This window comes from Balaenoptera acutorostrata, chromosome 5, assembly GCF_949987535.1.
Source record: "Balaenoptera acutorostrata chromosome 5, mBalAcu1.1, whole genome shotgun sequence".
NCBI lineage: Eukaryota > Metazoa > Chordata > Mammalia > Artiodactyla > Balaenopteridae > Balaenoptera > Balaenoptera acutorostrata.
The window spans coordinates 21,490,693-21,496,692 of NC_080068.1; the positions used below are offsets into that span (position 1 = coordinate 21,490,693).

The 6,000-nt window shown below is 39.0% G+C and overlaps 1 pseudogene; it reads left to right on the top strand.

Moving 5' to 3' along the window:
• LOC103004200 (60 kDa heat shock protein, mitochondrial-like) overlaps window positions 1-5,361 on the top strand; it is a 28,300-nt pseudogene extending 22,939 nt beyond the window's left edge.
• The last annotated feature ends 639 nt before the right edge of the window (window positions 5,362-6,000 follow it).

Genomic DNA, 6,000 nt, shown 5'->3' on the forward strand with positions numbered 1-6,000 from the left:
AAAAAAAAAAAAAACAGTAGAAACAAACACACAGGAAATACATATAGTATTGGAGTTTACTTACAGGGGCTTTAAAACAACTGTGATTAAGATATTTAGGAAAATGGAAGAAAAGAATTTTACCAGAAAGTTAAAATTCACAAAAAGAAATCTAAGAAAAATTTAGAACTAAAATATAAAATAATTAAATCTGAAGACTCGGTAGATGAGTTTAAAGCTGATTAACATGGATGAAGGAGGATTGGCAAACTGAAGCACCAAGAGAAAAAATATGGCAAAACATAGATAAGAGACACATGAAGACATAGTAAAAAGTTATAACATATATGCAATTGATCTCCGTTAGGAGAAGAGAGAAAATTGGGGAAGAATCAATATTTGAAGAGATAAAGGCTGAAATTTTTGCAAAAGTGATGAAACATCTATAGCCACATATTTAAGAATCACAACAGATCCAGAGCAGGATAAGTACAAAGAATATCACATGTGGAAGCATCATAGTAAATTTCCTGAAAATCAAAGGGAAAAAATTCTTAAAATCAGCTAATAAAAATGCCAAAAGATATTTTTAAATATAATTTAACAAGTTGAGCCTAAGAGTTACAAAGAAATGCAAAGGACCAAAAACAGCCAAGGCATTCTTGAAGGGGAAAACCTCTTGAGGATTTTGCGTGTAGAAAAACATTTTAAAAACAGGACATAAAAAAATGTTGATAAGTAGCATTACATTAAAATGCTGTTCATCAATAGATACCTTTTAAGAGAGTGACACAAAGAGTGGAAGAAGATATTTGCTGACAAATATGACTGGTAAGAAAAATAAAGACAAATGAATAGAAAAATGGATGAGAGATGTTAACTGGTGCTTTAAAAGTTTAGACTAACCAAGTGGCCATTGCACATATAAAAATGTTCACCACATTAATCATCAGGGAAATTCAAATTGTAATTATGAGGTTCCTCTACACTCACCAGAATGGTTTAAATTTATAAAGTATCATAAAGCTTTGTTATGGAGAGATGTGGCATAACTGGATTTATCATACATGGTTGGAAAAGGATTGGTATAAGGACTTTGGAAAAGAATTTAGCATCATGTCTTAACCTTGAATGTACATATTCCTGAAGACCAGCAATTTCCCATCAATAGAATGCATTAAAAGACCTTTTCAAAAATATTCTTGACTATTTTATTTTGTATTAGCCAATAGAAACAACCCAAATGTCTATTAAACTCAGAATGGGCAGTATGTTTTAAAATTCATTTTATTGAAGTATAGTTGATTTACAATGTTGTCTTAATTTCTGCTGCACAGCAAAGTGATTCAGTTATGCATATATATATTCTTTCTCATATTCTTTTCCATTATGGTTTATTACAGGATATTGAATATAGGTCCCTGTGCTATACAGTAAGACTTTGCTGTTTATCTATTCTGTATATAATAGTTTGCATCTGCTAATCCCAAACTCCCGGTCCACCCCTCCCACCTCCCCCTTGGCAACCGCGAGTCTGTCTGTGAGTTTGTTTCGTAGATAGGTTCATTTGTGTCATATTTTAGATTCCACATATAAGTGAGATCATATGGTATTTATCTTTTGCTGTCTGGCTTACTTCACTTAGTATGGTAACTTCTAGGTCCATCCGTGTTGCTGCAAATGGCATTATTTCATTCTTTTTTATGGCTGAGTAATATTCTAGTGTGTGTGTGTGTGTGTGTGTATCTATCTCACATCTTCTTTAACCAGAATGGGTAAAATTCAATATATTCATACAACAAAATACTTCATAGCAATGAACAAGAATGAACCCTACCTAAATAATAACTCTAAAAAGAAAATACAGACTTCTGCTCAAGACGGATGTGCCGTGGAGAGCAGGGGTGGGAGGAGGGGAAATAACAAGACCTCACTGTCCCCTCTGCCAGGCAACATAATGTGGCAGCACCATTTAAATACATTCTGAAACCAACGGGCCTGAGTGTTTAAAAAAGCCTCCTCAGGGGCTTCCCTGGTGGCGCAGTGGTTGGGAGTCTGCCCGCCAATGCAGGGGACACGGGTTCGAGCCCTGGTCTGGGAAGATCCCACATGCCGCGGAGCGACTGGGCCCGTGAGCCACAACTACTGAGTCTGCGCGTCTGGAGCCTGTGCTCCGCAACAAGAGAGGCCGCGATAGTGAGAGGCCCGCGCACCGCGATGAAGAGTGGCCCCCGCTTGCCACAACTGGGGAGAGCCTTCGCACAGAAACGAAGACCCAACACAGCCATAAATAAAAATAAATAAATAAAATTTAAAAAAATTAAAAAAATAAAAAAATAAAAAAGCCTCCTCAGAACTTCCCTGGTGGTCCAATGGCTAAGACTCCGAGTTCCCAATGCCGGGGGCCCAGGTTCGATCCCTGGTCAGGGAACTAGATCCCACATGCCGCAACTAAGAGCCCGCATGCGGCAGTGAAGATCCTGCTTGCTGCAACTAAGACCCGGCACAGCTAAATAAATAAATAAAATAAAATAAAATAAATATTTAAAAAAAATAAAAAGGCTCCTCAAATGTTGATTGGGGCTGGATGATTAAGAAGCGGAAGCGGGGGAAGTGCACCCAGCAACTCCCTAAGGCTCTTCTAGCGGCTTCCACGCCACAACGTGGCAGGACAGACGCGAGCCCCGCCGTTTTCCCTCGGTGGCTCGGAGGGCAACGCTGAGGGAGGTTCATCTTGAGGTCGCAACTGTGAGTAATGGTGGGCAATGTGAAAAATACGGTATTAAATTTAAAAAGTATCTGTCTGTGGGCAGTCTTTCTGCCAGCACCTGAAATCTGGCCTCAAGTGGGAGCTGGCCCTTCTGGAACATGGGCAGGGCTTTGCGAAAGAGTGGGTGGGGTAGGGGAATTCTGCTTCTACGTGAGTTTGTAGAAAATGGGAAAGAGTGGTGCCTTTGCCCTAACAACAAGAAAGTTCTAGATAAACTATAGAATCATAATTTTTCTTAAACCCATCCTAGAGCTGAGATTTTAGGATAGCCAGGTAGCCTGAAATCTGAGGAAAGATAGATCCTTTAAGGAGAGACAGTAGGTCAGTGAGGCTGCTGCTTTCTGATTTAGTTCTAGATGCTCCAAGAGAGCATCAGGGGGTTCCTTAGGCAGAAAGCCATATAAGTGCTAATTTGCCCCAGGCAAGCTCCCTTCTTTCAAAATTTGAGATTGCTCCAAATTTTTGTTTTTCATCTCTGTTCAAAAGACAGTTAAAAATTTTTTTTCTTCAGAATTTATAATTGTTCCAAGTAGAAGGCTTAGTTCAATGCAAGCAACCCCATCACTATTAGAAACTTGCAATTACATTTTTATCTTGATTTTTATCAAATAACTTTATTAAACTTTCTTGCTATCTTACGGACTTCTTAACATACATTTAATATTTAAAATATACAATGCATAATGTTTGAGAAGAACAATTATAGTTTCTCCTTTTTAATCTTTCTGTATGCCTTAGTTTTTTATTTCATTTTTATATTAAGTTGGCGAGAACCTCTGGAAAAAAACGTAAAAATAATCACTGAAAGCACATGTTCTTGTCTTATTCCTGATCTTAAAAAAAATTCCGCCCTCACCCACTGCCGACGGCCTGTCTTGTCGCCTGCACGCCGTGCCACTGCCTCACAGATTACCCGCCGTCCTTCACCAGATTAGGCCAGTGTCCAGGGCCCTGGCTCCTCATCTCACTCGGGCTTATGCCAAAGATGTAAAATCTGGTGCAGATGCCCGACCTTAAGGCTTCAAGGTGTAGATCTTTTAGCCGATGCTGTAGCCATTACTATGGGGTCAAAGGGAAGGACAATGATTACTGGGTTGGGGAAGTCCCAAAGTGACAAAAGATGGACTGTTGCAAAGTCCATTGACTTAAAAGATAAATATAAAAATGTTGGCACTAAACTTGTTCAAGATGTTGCCAATAACACAAACGAAGAGGCTGGGGATGGGACCACTACTGCTACTGTACTGGCACGCTCTATTGCCAAGGAAGGCTTCGAGAAGGTTAGCAAAGGTGCTAATCCAGTGGAAATCAGGAGAGGTGTGATGTTAGCTGTTGATGCTGTAATTGCTGAACTTAAGAAGCAGTCTAAACCTGTGACAACCCCGAAAGAGATCATCCAGATTGCTACGATTTCTGCAAATGGAGACAAAGAAATTGGCAACATCATTTCTGATGTGATGAAAAAGGTTGGAAGAAAGGGCGTTATCACAGGAAAGGATGGGAAAACACTGAATGATGAACTAGAAATTATTAAAGGCATGAAGGTTGATAGAGGGTATATCTCTCCATACTTTATTAATACATCAGAAGGTCAGAAATGTGAATTCCAAGTTGCCTATGTTCTTTCGAGTGAAAAGAAAATTTCTAGTGTCCAGTCCATTGTTCCTGCTCTTGAAATTGCCAACGCTCACCGTAAGCCCTTGGTCATAATTGCTGAAGATGTGGATGGAGAAGCTCTAAGTACACATGTTTTGAATAGGCTGAAAGTTGGTCTTCTGGCTGTAGCAGTCAAAGCTCCAGGTTTTGGTGACAATAGAAAGAACCAGCTTAAAGACATGGCTATTGCTACCGGCGGTGCAGTATTTGGAGAAGAAGAACTAACTCTAAATCTTGAAGATGTTCAGCCTCATGACTTAGGACAAGTTGGAGAGGTCATTGTGACCAAAGATGATGCCATGCTCTTGAAAGGATAAGGTGACAAGGCTCAAATTGAAAAGCGTATTCAAGAAATCCTCGAGCAGTTGGATATCACAACTATTGAATATGGAAAGGAAAAACTGAATGAACGTCTGGCAAAACCCTCAGATGGTGTTGCTGTGCTAAAGTTTGGTGGGACAAGTGATGTTGAAGTGAATGAAAAGAAAGACAGAGTTACAGATGCCCTTAATGCTGCACGAGCTGCTGTTGAAGAAGGCATTGTTTTGGGAGGGGGCTGTGTCCTGCTTTGGTGCCCTCCAGCCTTGGATTCAATAACTCCAGCTAATGAAGATCAAAAAACTGGTATAGAAATTATTTTAAAAACACTCCAAATTCCTGCAATGACCATTGCTAAGAATGCAGGTATTGAAGGATCACTGACAGTTGAGAAAATTTTGCAGAGTTCTTCAGAAGTTGGTTATGATGCTATGCTTGGAGATTTTGGGAATATGGTGGAAAAAGGAATCATTGATCCAACTAAGGTTGAAAGAACTGCATTACTGGATGTTGCTGGAGTGGCCTCTCTGTTAACTACAGCAGAAGTTGTAGTTACAGAAATTCCTAAAGAAGAGAAGGATCCTGGAATGGGCGGAATGGGTGGAATGGGAAGTGGTATGGGAGGTGGCATGTTCTAATTCCTAGAATATGGCTTTACCATTATTAATGAGCTGTGAGAGGAAGCTCAAGGCAGCGTTCCTCACCAATAACTTTAAGAGAGGTCTGTTGAAGGAGATGACTGAGAAAAGGCTGGCTGATGTTTAAGAAAATCACTATAACCTTCAGTTACTGGTTTCCGTTGACAACATAGAATGGTTTACTGCTCTCATTGTCCATGTCTACAGATAATTATTTTGTATTTTTGAATAAAGACATTTGTACATTCCTGGTAAATGAGTATAAGAGCCATGTACCAATGTACTGCTTTCAACTTAAATCACTGAGGCATTTTTACTACTATTCTGTTAAAATCAGGATTTTAGTGATTGCCATCAACAGATGAGAAACTAAGAAGCAGCCTTTCTGTGGAGAGTAAGAATACTTGTGTACAGAGTAGAGCAATAATCAATTATGTGACAACATTTGTGTAATAACAATTGTTTAAAGTTAAAAAAAATTCCAAGTTTTCACCATTAAATATTATGTATGCTGCAAAATGTGATAGATACTATTTATAGTTACGCAAATTTCCTTCAATTCCTAGTTTGCTAAGAGTTTGTTTATTATCACAAAGAGAGTATTGAATTTTATTAAATATTTGATCTTCATCTACTGTG